General features: G+C 31.0%; 1 long non-coding RNA gene across 1 annotated transcript; it reads right to left on the bottom strand.

Annotated features, from left to right (window-relative positions):
- Positions 1–844: 844 nt before the first annotated feature.
- On the bottom strand, positions 845–3,951 carry LOC115987765. Its single transcript, XR_004091212.1, has 4 exons — positions 3,648–3,951; positions 2,931–3,120; positions 2,779–2,823; positions 845–1,315 (listed from the first exon to the last, which is right to left on the bottom strand). It is a non-coding gene; the product is annotated as an uncharacterized LOC115987765 (long non-coding RNA).
- Between the last annotated feature and the right edge of the window lie 11,970 nt (positions 3,952–15,921).

The following is a 15,921-nucleotide window of genomic DNA, read 5'->3' as shown; positions in this document are numbered from 1 at the left end:
AGCTTTTTTCTATCTTAAAAAGTTTTTGGCTTTTTAAAAAAAAAAAAATTTTAATTAATTAATTAATTTATTTTTTAAGTGCGAAAAAGCTTGTGGAACGTCACATATTCATCAAATCATTATAAACAAACCACAGCTCAAAAACCTCTCGCAATGGTTTTGGTAAGTTCTCTCTCTCTCTCTCGCTCAGCCCTGTCACTCTCTACGCATATTGAACTTTGACTGTTATTGACTGATTCTTGACTGGTGTCAACTGATCATTTTTTTTCCCAAACGACCATTTTTGCTCAAATTAGTAGGAAAGATGCTGAAACTAATCACTTTCCCACATAATTTTTTTTTGCATAAATTCCTATTTGTGGTTTCTTTCCTATTAGAAACTCCCAAGAGATCAAAAAAAGAATATAGAACTGTTCTATTTGGCAAGAGATCAAAAAAAGAATATAGAACTGTTCTATTTGGCGACTGCTTTTGTCAATGGAAAATTTTTGTTCATGGAAGTGTTTGGAATTATGAGAAATTAACAAAGCTGTGAATGAATCAGCCTCTTTTTATTTATTTATTTAAAAAAAAAAAAAAACTAGTGTGGGCTGCACTTGCCAATACATTGAGCATTTGTATATATCCTGAACTTTAAAATTTAAAGTTACCATCTTATTTTGGTGTTAAAATTTTAATTTCCATCCCATTGTCTATATTAGTGTAAAAATTCAAAAGTGTAACGGGCAACTAACCAATCCAAAATAACATTTTGATCCATTTGTATTAGCAATATATGTAGCAAAAACAAGTTCTTAAAATCCCATAATAATCTATGTTGTATAAACCCAAAGACCCCACAAAAGAAGAAAACATGATTCTACCTTGTCAAAGTATCACTACCAAATATAATACACATCCACTACCAAAGTACCAAGTGCTATGTCTACCTTGTAAATGATCACAGCCAATGGTTCTTTACCAAATCAAACAAGGCATGTTTTCTAGCTAAATTGAATCAATATAGAAACTAAGCTTTCAAATATAGCTCTATGCTAGAAGGTGATAGTACGTAATACACATTCATATTCTAATGAGTTTATTTATATCTAGCAGAACACTACGATTTCTATCATTGTGAACCACTTGATTTTATTGCACTTCATCTTCCACTCTTGCAGAAAACCAAACCTTGGTATCAAGCTAAGGAAGGGTGCTTCCACATCTACTGTGAAAAGATTCTCCTTGATCTTGCACAAACTCTTTAATATGCTTCTTACATCAACCTCTTTGCTACTTGTTCCGGCTCCTAGATTGGTTTAACCAAAGCAACAGCCTGGAAAGGGGGAAAGAATTAGAGAGTTGAAACTTAAAAGTTTAAGAGTAACAACACGTTTGATTAATTCAAAAATCAAGCAAACACTTGACGCCCATTCAAAAATTGATGAAATAAGAAATAACATATATCCTTTAGTGAACAACCTAGAAATTGTAATGACAGTACTATTTTACCTTTATTTGACAAAAGTGACATATCCTTTAGTGGGAGTCACAGAAAACCGCTAACTCATATAACAAAAATATTAAAAAAAAAAAAAAAAAAAAATTGAGACAGTGGGGAGTAAAAGGTATAAACAACAGGAATATACAACTACAAACAAAGCTATAAAGATAAACAATAAAACAATGATCATATTTGCTTAGCCACAATTACATGAAGAGGTTTCTGATCAATCAAAATAAGGGTAATATACAAATTTTTAGCAAAAGAAGTGTGACAAATTTAGGTTTCATTTAGTTTTGGGGTCTGTTGAGTTTTAAATACAAGGAAAAAAATATCAAAGAAAAATTAGAACCCTTTTGTGCCTAGAGTTGAGCTCTTTGGTAATGTTGGTCTTCAACTCCTTAAAACATCTAACTTCTCAAGAACAATCCTTAAAAGGAAAAGAAAAATATCATATTGTTCTCACAATTTAGTAAATCATGACGAAGGCATATTATTAATCAAGTACACAATTTTTTTTTTAAAAGAAGAATAAAAAAAAACAAAATTTGAAGGATCTAATAAATTCATATATATATATATATATGAAAAAGCTGTTTTTCTATAGCATAATTTTTACAGATTGAATTTTCTATAATATAATCGACAACTATCAGGTTAAAATGCTTGTAACATTATCTAATTATCTCAATGATAAGCCTTTTCAATCCAAGTACTCATTTAAAACCCCAAATTATCACAAAGATATTAAGTATCTAACTAACGTCTCTCACAACAAAATCTTTATAGATAACTGTTCAATTACAAAAAAAATTCACCACCGCATTTGTGCAAACTACAAACATAATCTCAAAGAACTATTCAGATGTACTACACTCACTTAGACATCAAAATAAATTAACAAATCAAATACAAAACACGCTGCTTCTAACGTTTTATTTATATTAAAAAAAAAACTTGAAGAAATTGCTCAATACCTTGTTCTTAATCAGTTACCACATAACATATATTTTTATATATATAAAAATATATATAAAACCTCAAAATAATTTCATAATTTTTTTTCACATAATACCTTATCAAATAAACCAAAGAGACAATAATTCATCCATTGGTTGAATCAAGATGATTGTTCAATTACACAAAGTCATGCCTACTCATATCAAATAAAATTTAAACAATTAGTTATAAAATAAAATTTAAAAAAAAAAAAAAAACCAAGCCCCTTTTTCATATATTGAAAGTTTTAAGCATTTAAGCTTGAAACCAAAGTAAGCACAAATAATACAACTCACCCTTGCTCTGCTGCAGCCTTGGAATCACAAACCTCTACTTGATGACTGTCAGTGTGAACAGAAAAAAACCATAAAAATCTAAAATCCTCAAAAGCCTATGACATTCAATAGAACCGTGAAAATATAAAGAATAGGTCATAAATTTTGTTTACCTCGTGCCATCTCAAGGACCATAGTGGATTGTTGGCCAAAACCATGACTCACTGAGGCTTGGGGTAAACCATAGGGCCCCTTTAGATCAGAGATAGAGCCTCTAATCTCTTTACCTCCAACAACCAAAAAGGCATTCTATTAAAGATTACAGATTACAGTGATTCATTTATGAAAAAACCAAATGAATGCCTGCATACACAAAATATATAGGATATTATTAAAAAAAAAAAAAAAAAAAACCAAACTTTCATTCATATACATACATACATAATTACATACATGATATGACAAAAGAACACCTAATAGCAAATATTAACACACAAAAATTATCTAATCTGAGTAAAATCCAAACTTTCAATCTCACGCGCAAAGATAATTGCAAAGAAGAACACCTACAGTCTACAAATAGCAAACACAACACAAATTCAAATAATTGGACTACAAATTATCCAAACTTTTCATTCATATAATCTAAATATAACGCAAAATATTCTGACCAATTTGAATAAAAAACCAAACTTTAACACAAACATGCATACAAAAACTTAAATATCAGTATTTTCGGAGAACTGAGATCTGAATTTTCGATTCTGAAAGCAAAAAGCAAAAATCCTCAATTTTCTTCCGTTTCTTTCCAATTGTCCCCAATTTTCCCAGCAACCATGATTTTGTAGTACCAGAAACCAAAAATAAGTAAATAGAACAGAGTAAAAAACCTGCAACCGTCTATCTCTCGCACATCCACCAACCCATAGAGATCACAAATAGCGTTTGAGCTCTTAAGCTCCATTTTTATTTATGGCTCTTCTCATGCAGATCGGCAGAAAATGTTCTTGAGTTCCAAATCTTTCTTTGATCTAGATTAGTATAGAGAGATCCGTGTTGAGGCTAGGCTATAAAGGAGTTAAAATCACAGACACATTGGTGGTTTGGGAGGAAGAAGAGAGAAGAAAAAAATGGTACGTGGAGAATGAAGAAGATAAGAGGGAGTAATGGTGAGCCACTGAGTTGTGTTTTGAGTTGTAGATAACTTCATTCACGCTTTATTTATATATATATATATATATATATATATATATTTTTTTTTTTTGAGAGAGTTTTTAACGGATTTAACTTGGTACATGCATTTAAAAACATGTATTTTGTTGTTGGAAAATATGTTTGAAATGATGTGTGGATAAAAAAATGTGTAAAAATAGATGTAATGTTGTTTAAAAACTAAAAATATGTGTTTGAGTGGATGTACCAAACAACTCTTAGATGTCTTATTTAATTATCAGAGACTTTATCAGTTGAACTAATACTTGCGTTTAAGAGCTTATCTTTTAGATTATCAAATATTGGAGAGAGAATTGATATTCTACATCTAACTTGTGTGTTTAAGAGCTTGTCTATTATTTAAATAGAAAATAACAATTAAATGTATTGAGATTATAAAAAGTGTCTCATATGTTAATTTTCATGAAAGTCTGTTTTTTTATTTCGAAATTAGTTAAGTGAGTGTAATGTAAATATTAGAGTGGATATTTGATTAGCGTTGTCAATGAATGTAGGCGTAGAGTTAGTTAAACCATGATGAAGTTTGTATCTTATATAGGTATTTTAGATCCATTCAACTCATCACATCATATTAAAATAATCTTATTTGATAATGGGGAAAATATTTTACGAAATCTACTGTGCTTGTGTATGTTAAACAAGGATTGCATTGTATATAATTTTATACAAAATAAGTAACTGGATGAAGCTAGCTTTTTCTCTTTTTCAAATCATGATCCTAAAGTTTCTTAACAAATGATATCCAAAACCAAAATAGTTTTACTTCTAATGTCCAAATAACAACTTAGAAGAATTGACTATTTGAATGCATACGCATACCATAATAAAATTATTACTGTAATTTGAATAATAATATGTCCAGTAAATAATTAATTAAAAATTTGATTGCCATTACTTGCTCTGTAAAGACTGATGGACGCACTTAGTACACAAGGGTATCTTACACCTTTTCATGATGTAATTAGACCTGAGCTTGTCCTTAGTAAAGCAAACACCATTTTTCTTATCCACATAATTACATTTAAAAATAAAATAGTTTTTATTTCTAAGAACATGCACAGCAGTGGAGCTAAAAATTTAGTTATTTAGTTTCACCAAAGTTACTTTATCTATTTTACCTACACATATGCTACAGTAGTGGATTTATTTTAGCTTTCAACACAATAAAATAATATAAACATCACAATAAAATAATTTAAACATCACAATAAAATAATATATCTACTATAATAAAATAAACCATCTCACTACAATAAAATAATATATTCACTACATACAACCATCATAGCCACACACACAACCACCGATGTTGATCTACTCCATTTCTCAATAGGTAATATATCCACTGATGGGTTGGCGGGGGTCTGCGGTGTGCCGGTGGCGTGGGTCGGTAGCGTGGGGGTGGGCTGGCAGTAGTGAAGCAAATCGGCAAAGCATAGAGTAGATGAGGGAGAGAGAAAAAAAAAAAAGCCGGAGAGAGAAAAAGAAAGAAAGAGAAAATATTTTTTAAATGAAAGAGGAGAGAAATTTAATAAAATATTATTATTATTTTTAGATCTCAGCTACAGTGCACATCTATTTATAGATGTGCACTGTAGCAATGAAGCTAAAAAAAAAAAGCTATAACTCCACTGCTAGATGGTGATTTTTTGTGTTTTGATAGAACTATTTAGCTCCACTGCTGTGAGTGCTCTAATTTGATTTTCCCTTACAAACAAAAATTATAAAGGCGAACACCTTAATATTTTTTACAAAAGTCGAGTACACTAAGCCCAAGAGTGGGATTGGGTCTTCCAAATTCGAATACACTATTTTATCAGAACATTACTATAGAGAATCAGGCTCAGCCCATCTACTTTGGGAGAGAAGAAGACCCACATTAGTATTAGGAGATGGGTTTGGGCCTCTGGGTAAAAACAAAGCAGGTCCAGACTGCTAACCCATGAGCATGAGGAAATTATTAGCTTCTCATCTAATATCGTTCTTACGTTGGTTAATTACATGCTAAATGACAGGTTGGTATCTAGAACACTCACCCACTGACCAGGGGAGGGACGAGCATGTCCAAACAAAGTCAAAAACATGGTTGCAATATAGTTGCCACATGATCTTGAACTACTGGAATTTTCATATTGGGCCAGTTCTTACTTTACTATTTTTCCCAAGCCCACTTGAGCAAAAATTACGTAAGGTGATACAAAATAAGGCCACCTACCTAACTCACATGACAACATAACCATGGGAGTGAATGATAATATTTGATACTTTGACTTAAAACATAAATTCTAAAGGGGCGTCTCAGCTGGAGTGTCCCATTTCAAAAATACAATAAAGTGCTAATATGCATACTAACGAAAAAACCTAACACCATATAGCAATAATACATCTAAATATCTTAGAAATGTGCAATGCTGCATATATTACAAATTTTGCAACATAAATTACAAATTTTATTACATTACAAATTTTATTACATTAAACTTACAAATTGATGTGTCCAACTTTCCTATTGAAAATTTATTACATTCCTTTTATGTTGGCTTTTTCCATGTGACATCCCCACAAAGGTAATTAGGTCTGCATATTCACCATGCATACTCACCATTAGGGTTGTTCATGGGTTGGGTTGGGTCGGGTTTGTGCTCAACTTGTAATCGACCTTACCTAATCAAGTGGAGCAGCCATCAACCTACTGCCGACTGAGAAAACAATCGGATCGGGCGGTTCAGCCCTACAACAGGTTTTGGGGCGAGTCGGTTGGAGTCAAAGACCTAAGATACTAGTGAGAAAACAGTAAAAAGTCAGTGATATTTCACTAGTTCTGGTTGAAATCTCACTGGATTTGATGAAATTTAGCTAGATCCAGTCGAATATCACCAGATCTACTTGATATGTTGCTAAAATCTGGAATCTAGAAATTTTAGCCAGAATTTGAAAAAGTTTTGTTGAAATCTAGGTTTTTTTGCTTGAAACTAGAAAATGTTTTGAAAGAATCATAAATTTTTTTGTTGGAAAATCTTAGTATGTTGGTCGGTTTAGGTTTTTTGGGTTTTGGGAGAGGAAAACTGAAACCGACCCGCCAGAGTTGGTTTTTAGAGCTAATGGCCCACTGTCTACCGATGAAATGATCGGGTTGGCTGGTTGTTGGATTGGATCTTGTTGGTTCCTTCAGGTGAGTCAGGTCTTCAGATGGGTTGGACAACCCTACTCACCATTCCCATTCTCCATAATATCTTGCATTCGTAAAACAAAATATTTGAATATTTGATTAGAAAAAAGAGAATTTTATCTCATGGAGAAATAAATATTAATGATTTTATGACAGAGTAAATATTAACATTGATACTTAATAGTAGTTTTAATTTTTAAATGAATTAGAACTTTTATTTGTAAGGCCAACTTTGGTCGTAGCCTTCTTCAACAAAAAGTAGGAATGGCAACTGCTCAGATTTGGGATGGGTTTCTTTATATTCAAGCTTGACTTGCCACCCGTAACCTGAACCGCCCCATTAACTAAATGAGTCTTTTTTTTTGAACCCATACCTGCCCCTACAGGCCCTTCCTTGTCCCTCCAAAATTTTTTCTTTTAAAAAATATTATGTTTTCTAAAGTCCATGAAGTATGGCCCAATTTTGAAATTTGAAATCCAGCTCATACAAAACAAATAAAACATAAACTGGGAAAATAAATAATAAAAATTCATTTTTAATAATAAAACTAGTAAATAATATTTTTCATCCCAGCCGCTGTTTTTCAATCATAAACATTCATTTTGAAAAAAAAAAAAAAAAAAAAAAAAAAAAAAAAAAAAAAAAACAAAACAAAACATAAGCTAAGTTCACATGATAAACATAAAATTAACAATAGTTCTTAACAAGATTTAAAAAAAAACCTAGTAACCTAGTCCAAATATGATATCCATTAGGATAATTATATCAAGTTAAATGTTCAAAATGCTACCAAATAAATCCCACAAGTCTAGGATCATTACAAGCTTTACAAGAAGTTATCAAGAATTGTTTGAATTGCAGAATCTTCTAGCATAGGTGAAGAACCCACAACAAAAATGAATTAAAAAAAAAGGAATAAACTTGATCAAATTATAGTCAGAAAAATATAAGAATAAAATTTTGATTTCATTTTATAAATACAAATATGAACCCTTTATTTCACTCCATAAATACAATTGTTGTCGCATATCTCCTATACCTTTAAACTTCAGCCGTGGACATCTCCCTATATGACCACGCAAATGACTTGTGCCTTGTTTAGGATCACACAAGAAATACTTGTGATAGTGATTCCATTGAGATTTAAATTTCCCATTAACTTTCTTTCTTTTAAAATGATCCCAGACATCTGAGATACACTTCCTTTTTCCTTTTGCATCCTCATCCTCATCCCCATTCACCTCAACAGGTGAGGGATCCTCTTCCTCTACCATCACAGGGGATTGAGATCTCCCAAAATCACAAACACAAAGAAAGACTCAAATCAATAATTTTATTTGGTAGAACAAAATAGTATATAATTGATGTTAAAATATGGTTGTTACTTAATGGCACCAATCACAACAATATAAAGAGAAGTATATAGGTTGCTAATCCAAGTATACTCTATTATCCATTAGAAACTGTTAGTAAAAATAGAAACATCTATCATCAAAAGCTTAGGTAACACACTAATGACATAAAACTAACTGTCAAGCATTCGTTTTAAAACCAATAATAAACTAGTAAACTAATAATTAAAAAAAAAAATGGTGTTCAAAGTGGGATATAAGCAGATAAAAGCAGCATTAAATAGAGATACAACTACTAAAATAGCTTTCACATCAATATCTAGAAATTCCTAAGGAAATAATATTCTCAAAAGTAACCGCATACCACTTTGATTCCTAGCAAAATTATGAAAAGACCAGGGTAAAAGTTCTAAAATTTTAAACCTCCTACTCATATCAAACAAATGCTCAGATCAATGACCACTACATTTTTAAATCTTATCCATCATAAATAACGTAAAATTTACACATGCAAAACTGCAAAAATGCTGCTTTATTATTAGGGGGAAAAATTAGAGTAAAAGATTATCTGCATAGATATGACTGTGTCTCAAACCCAAGATTAAACTTCAATCTTAATTATTTCAACAGCATACCAATTATGTTTTAAATGTAAGTTTGCATTTGACAGAATTCAAGTAACTAAATACATGTTGATCAAAATGAGCAATGTCCATTGAAGCAAAATTACTTAAAAAGGGAAACTGAAAAAGGTTAGTCATGCTGCATACCAGATCTGCATTATCGATGATAGCAACATCTGACTGTTTCAGTGCAGTCAACTCAAAGGCTCCCTTAAAGGCCCAAGTGGGAGATTTGGCAGTTACCCCACAATGTTAACCCATTGACCATTACTATCTCTAGATCGTGCTGCAAGCCCAGTGCTTTATCAATAATATATGCTATCAGTATAACACCTCACTAAGTAAAAATATGTGTGTTTCAAGACTTCATCAATTAAATCAAGATAGTAATCAACATCAACCGAAAGGAAAAAAGAAGAATTCAATCACAATAACAACAAAAAACCTAAAGATTTTCTAAAACAAAACCCAATAACTATTTAGCATCAAATCAACTGTGCTTAAAATTTTTATTTAACCTCATAAACAAAACTATCTGCAACAAACAGCCCATATATATCATTGAAAATTCTGAAACCACAATCTACATCAATATAAATTAATTCTTCAGCTAAATAAATTAATTACTAGGCCGACTCTTAGGCCTTTCAAAAACACACAAACCAAAAAAAAAACCATTAAATCGATACTATCTCCACTACGAAACCCTTCCATATCCACAATATTTTCTTACTGGATTTTCTATGAGTGTTTCCTTGACTTCAACAACAACCAAAAAAAAAAAAAATTAGAGAGGAAAAAGAGTTAGCAATTGAAATCCATAAATTGATAGAAAACCTAATTGAAAACATATAATTAAAACTCAACTTCAAGGCTCTGTTCTATGCCCAAATCAATGACCGCTACAGTTTTAAATCCTATCCATCATAAATAACCTAAAATTTATATTACACAAACTAATTTATAGATGAATTGTATTTTTGTATGATGTAATGTGATTTTTTAAGTCAAGGCAAAGTTAAATGATGATTCCAAAGAGCAACAACAAAAAGCATAGCAATGCGAAGGTCTATTGGCATATTAGAGACTTGTAGTAGGATTTCATTTGCCTTTTTCTTTATTCCTAACATTATAAAGAGAAAACATGACTTAATATGAAAAGAAAACAGAAACTTGGAAAGAGAACAACTTTTTGATAAAATAGTATTAAAATGACTAACATGAATCCACCCAAAAATTATTCCCATGACAAACTGAACACATTACAATTGAACAAATACAATGTAGCCTCCTCTTATAATACTTTGCCACTAAACACCCTTGCATTTTTCTAAATCCAAATATGTTGCAATGAAGTGCTATATTAATAAAACCGAACTGCCTCAGGTGAAATCCTAACTCCATTGTCGCATGCTTATATGCAAATTGGATCATGACCTATCAATTGCAGAAAAACCATGTAAACCAACTGACTTGCCAACTCCTCATTACAGTTAAGCTGCAACCGAGGCTTGAGGACTAATTTGCACGAGTTTTGACATCTGACATGATTTATATCTATTTATAAAGAAAATTTCAACATTAGAATATAACATAAAACCAAAAATGCACAATCCTAACATAAATTAAAAGGAGTGGGAATAAGCACATCAAATAGTCCAAACAATTAAATTTCTAGTATTCAAACCCAAGTCAGCACATCCCCAATCAGCATAAAGCAGAATGTAACAATGTCTAAGATATTAAACATAAATGCAGAACTTAGTGAGTAATCATCAGATAGTTTATGACAGTTCATCTATACTATTATCCCAACACATGTATAGGCTTTAAACTTATGTAGATGCAAAAATGCCAAGTAATACCACTTAAATTGCTACCGGAAATTTTTTTAAAAACAAATCAGGTAATAAAAAAGATAACAAAAAAATTATACTTGGGTTAGATATTGGAGTGTAGTAGAAGAGGGCAGAGTCTTATGACCACACCCACATTTTCTTACAACATCACCTTTGCCTTGTTTTTCCTCATTAATTGGCAGTTTTTTCCTATATCAATATTCATAAGCCAAAAGAAAAAAAAAATGAAGTTTATATGATATCCCAAAGCATTAATAGAGAAACTAAAATAATTCCTTAACTCAACACAAATTAAACAAAACAAAAAATCAAACAAAACACAACAAAAAATCTATTTGGGTCTCATAAATGATCCTAGAAACCAATGCTTATGACCAATCTTCAACCAACAATAATTCCCACAATTGATATTCGAATAAGAAATACATACCCACTTGAAAAAGACAGCCCTTGGCTTCTGCTTAGGGGATTTTGCGGGAAGTTTTTTGGGACTATGTGAAATCAATCAAAAAGGAAAAAATAGAAGCAAGAGATCCTTAAATTTAATACCTAATCTTGAAATCAGTGGTAAAACAAAACTAATGCTATGTTTGGATGTTGGAAAAAGGAGGGGGGTAGAGTAGAGGGATATAGAGTAATTAAATTACCTTGTTTGGATGTTTTTTAAGGAAAGAGAAGGAGGGATTTGGAGGGGTTTGAACTACTCCTAACCCCTCATTTTTAATTCCCCAAATTGGAGAGATTTGGAGGGAGAGTGGAGTATAAAAATGCTTGACCAAACGAATTACCAAATTTGCCCTTACTATATTAACAAAATTATAAATGAAAAGACTAATTATTCCCTTCCTCCCTACTTAATTTAACAAGGTGGAGGATAACTATTCCCCTCTACTCTCTTCTTCACTACTCTCCTTCCCTCTACTCTCCTCTCTCTCAAAACTTCCAAACATAGCATAAATAAATAAATAAATTCAGAGAAAAGAGGAGGAGGAGAAGAAACATACCTAATAGCAAGCGATCTGGTAGAGAAGGAAGCAATTGAATCGTAAGATTTTCCTTCAGAGAAAAGAGGAGGAGGAGAAGAAACATACCTAATAGCAAGCGATCTGGTAGAGAAGGAAGCAATTGAATCGTAAGATTTTCCTGTGTATCGTGGGTCTTTATTAGGTTTTCAGTTTGAGGCTAACAGAGACCACTTTTTTTTTTTTTTAAAGGTAAGAAGAAAATATTTAAAAAAAACGAATAGCAAGAAAAATACACGGGGTTCACAATAGTGAACAAAGAGTAACAGAGACAACTTGTAGTTGGATACTTGTGTAATACTTTGTAACCCTATGATTGATTGCCACCCTCTAGTCTAGATGGAAATCAATTTTCTTAGAAAAATTTCAGTATAACTAATCAATGTGGCAAATTATGCAGAGGAAAATCATTAAGGAGTTATTACCTTTGCTTGTTTAAAATAGAATCAACCAATGATATCTTTCTAGGATCAACATGAGCCACAATCTCTATATTCCTTACGTCTCCTCATAACTGGTTCTTCACTGATAGGCCACAACACGTAAACCTTTATCAAAACGAAATCTAGGCTAGATACCTAAATCAAAACTAAGTAGTCCATAACAACCATACCTAAATCATATTTAATGCCAAAATATTTGTTTATAAGAAAATACCTTTACTATTGTGGTACGTGGTATTACAGTGGCGGGATGCCGCCTGAAAGTGGTTGCTGGCCTAACAATGCTAGCAGCCCTCAGACTTATCTCTCTTTCTTTTCGATGTGCCCTACAGATGCTTTTCTTGCTTTGGGGCTTTGCTTGCGAATAGCGTAAAACTTATATGTAAAAGTTGTTGTTGCAGGAAATAAAGTACAGAGAGCGGGGGAAGAAGGGGAATGTGGAGAAGAAAGAAGTTTCAGCAATCAAAATCAAGCAAGTCGAATTGAAATTTAAAATTTCAAACACAACCTCACTATGAAATTCTACCAAAATTCATATATCACTAACCCCAAAAAATATCATTGTGGAAAATTCTTTTTAACAAATAAATTCAAGCAATAAAAATCAAGCAAATCCGTCTTAAATTACAATTTCAGACACAATTACACAAACCCACTATGAAAACATACGCTTTTATCAAACCATTTGATTAACAAAATTGCATACAAAAGTAAGCCAATAAAAAACGCCAATAAAGGAAAACCTGATAAAAACTGAGAGAGAACGGTCTAATATGGAGAACGATTCGGAGATTGAAAACGTTTGTACCCATGGTCATGCCCTATTGCCCTTGCAAGCTTGCTGCGAAATAACTTGGGTTTGCGTTTGAGAGAGGGGTAGAGGGTAGAGGTTCTATGCTTGATAATGGACTGAAAGGGAAAAACTAAAGAAGACAATTTCACCGGCAGCGGTTCCATTGTGTGATGGCGGCAGGCTAGTGGAAACAATCCTATATCCTCTCTCTCTTCACAGTTTCTTCTCGCAGAGGAAAAATGGGTAGAAGCAAAATTGAAGTGAAGTTGAATATATAAAAAGAGACAATGAAACGGGGTGGGTGTGTGTGTGTGTTTTTTTTAATAATATATATATATATATATATATATTTTTTTTTTAGGGAGTAAAATTTTGGTGAATGTGTGTGAGAGTGAGGCTAAAATATAAAATATTTGATTTGGGTCATTTGTTGGTTGTTTTTCGAAAAATAAAAAAGACTTATTTGTTGATTTGTCACGTTTTTAAAAGAAGTGTTTTTCTTTTTTCAATTTCTATAACTACTGTTTAAGAGTAAAACGTTTCACATAAACCACTAAATGAAAATGCACAATGTTTTGTTGTTTTAAAATGTAAACAGGTCAATAATTTGTGTACTTCACGTGGCGCAATGAGGTGTAATCAACAAAAAGTTAAATGTTTAGACTATTTGTTATTATATAGATTAATTATATAGATATAAATATATAGATATTTTCTTATATAGATATAGAATAGACGTGACTGACCCATTTGAACAAAACAAATTTTTAGGTCAGAATGTGATTTAAAAATAAAATAATAAAAACAAAACGATACTGCTCACTCAAAATTATACAAAGTGGTGATAAACTTGTAGAATGATTATTAATTTTCCTAATAGAAAAAAAAATATTTGTGAATTTTGTATTTATTTTTCCATCTTTGAGAATGCTTTCCAAAATATTGAATTAATAAAAAATTAACCCAATTGAAACTCTAAATTATTTAACCAATTCTCCTAAATATTGAATTACTAAAAATTCAACCTAATTGAAATTCTAAATTATTTCCCAAGTTATGAGCGTGTCAAAGAATCATTGACCATAAATTTCTCAAAATATTGTAAAAGATATGTTAATAAAATAAATTAAAAACTTAATTAGCAAATTTGCATCTTAAAATAACATGAAATTTTTTAAAACAATAATATATAATATAAAAAAGTTAAATAAATACTCTAATATATAATTTATTATTTAAATATTAAAAAACAACTAAAATTTATCATTTTTAATTAATGGGTTATAATTATTTTGGATTTTTATGTGTCCTTTTAAATTTTAATAATTAACTCCTTAAATATAATATTTGTGAGAGAGAGAGAGAGAGAGAGAGAGAGAGAGAGGTTGGTATTGGCAACCTTGGCTTGTCGGTGTCTTAAACGGTGGGCAACAAGTAGTTAGTAATGACTGTTTGAATTATTAATTGTGATTCCTAATATATATATATATATATATATATATATATAAAATTTTGCATGATTTGATTTTCATACTATTTTATTTTGATAATAGAGATTGTCCCTAAAAAAGAAAGATTTCTAGTTCCGTTCATACTTATAATTTTATTTTGATTTTCTTACTATTTTGTGGCAGTAGCTTCGAGGACTTGCGATGATAAAATTAAAGGGGGATGGATTCATATCCAATGAATCCCATATAGGTCTCTACTTTCTACTGACAAGCATAATGTAAAAAAAAAAAAAAAAAAAAAAAAAAAAAAAAAAAAAAAAAAACTTTTGATTGTAACAAAAACGAATCCAGAATGCATATGTTATTCACTCATCTTTGAGAAAAAAAAAAAAAAAAAAAAATCATTGATGAGTCTCATCATAGAATTTGTTTACCATTGATTTATTTTTTATACAAGATAAAAATTTTATTCTAACCTAATCTAGGTGTGTATATGTGTGTGGAGTTTTATCCTAGAGACTTGAACCCTGACTTTTGCCCCCTTCTAACCCTAAAAGGATTTTGTATTTGTGAAGTGATTATCACGCCAAAGATGCGTGGAGGTGAGGTTGAAGTTATATCATTAAAAAAGATTTTTTGAGAATCAATACCAAGCAGCCATGGTTGGAGGAGGGGATACTTCTAATCTTCCTCTGTCACATTTCTAGCTAACTTAGCCAATGAATGAGTAAAAAAAAAAAAGGGCTATCAAGTGAAGGAATTCCATTCTATAGAAAACCGGAATAGATCAGTTGTGAGAAAAAGGAAGAAGGCACAAGTTTTTTGAGAAGATATTGTTGTGAAATGATACAAATGAATGGATAGAAACGCACAGAAATAACAACCCAAAATATAAAGAAAAATAATAATAATACTAGGGTTTCATTAACTTATACCTATGGGGCATATATTAGTATGGAGAAAACTTAGGTATAGTACCTTAGGTACTGTTTCTTAGGTTTTCCTTTTAAAATTCAGCCACGTGACTATTTAATTGAAAATATATTTTCATCCCATGTGAAAAAATCTACATGGTAGAATTTTAAGAAAGGAAACCTAAGGACAGCACGTAAGTACCGTATCTAAGTTTTGCTCTATTAGTAAACTATTTTATGAAACTTTTTATGGAAAAATTAAAAAAAATTACTAACTTTTTTGACATTTTTTCTAGTTTCTCAT

Source organism: Quercus lobata, chromosome 4, assembly GCF_001633185.2.
Source record: "Quercus lobata isolate SW786 chromosome 4, ValleyOak3.0 Primary Assembly, whole genome shotgun sequence".
NCBI lineage: Eukaryota > Viridiplantae > Streptophyta > Magnoliopsida > Fagales > Fagaceae > Quercus > Quercus lobata.
Note: the sequence above shows the minus strand (reverse complement) of the source record. Positions and strands in the feature narration are given on the sequence as shown.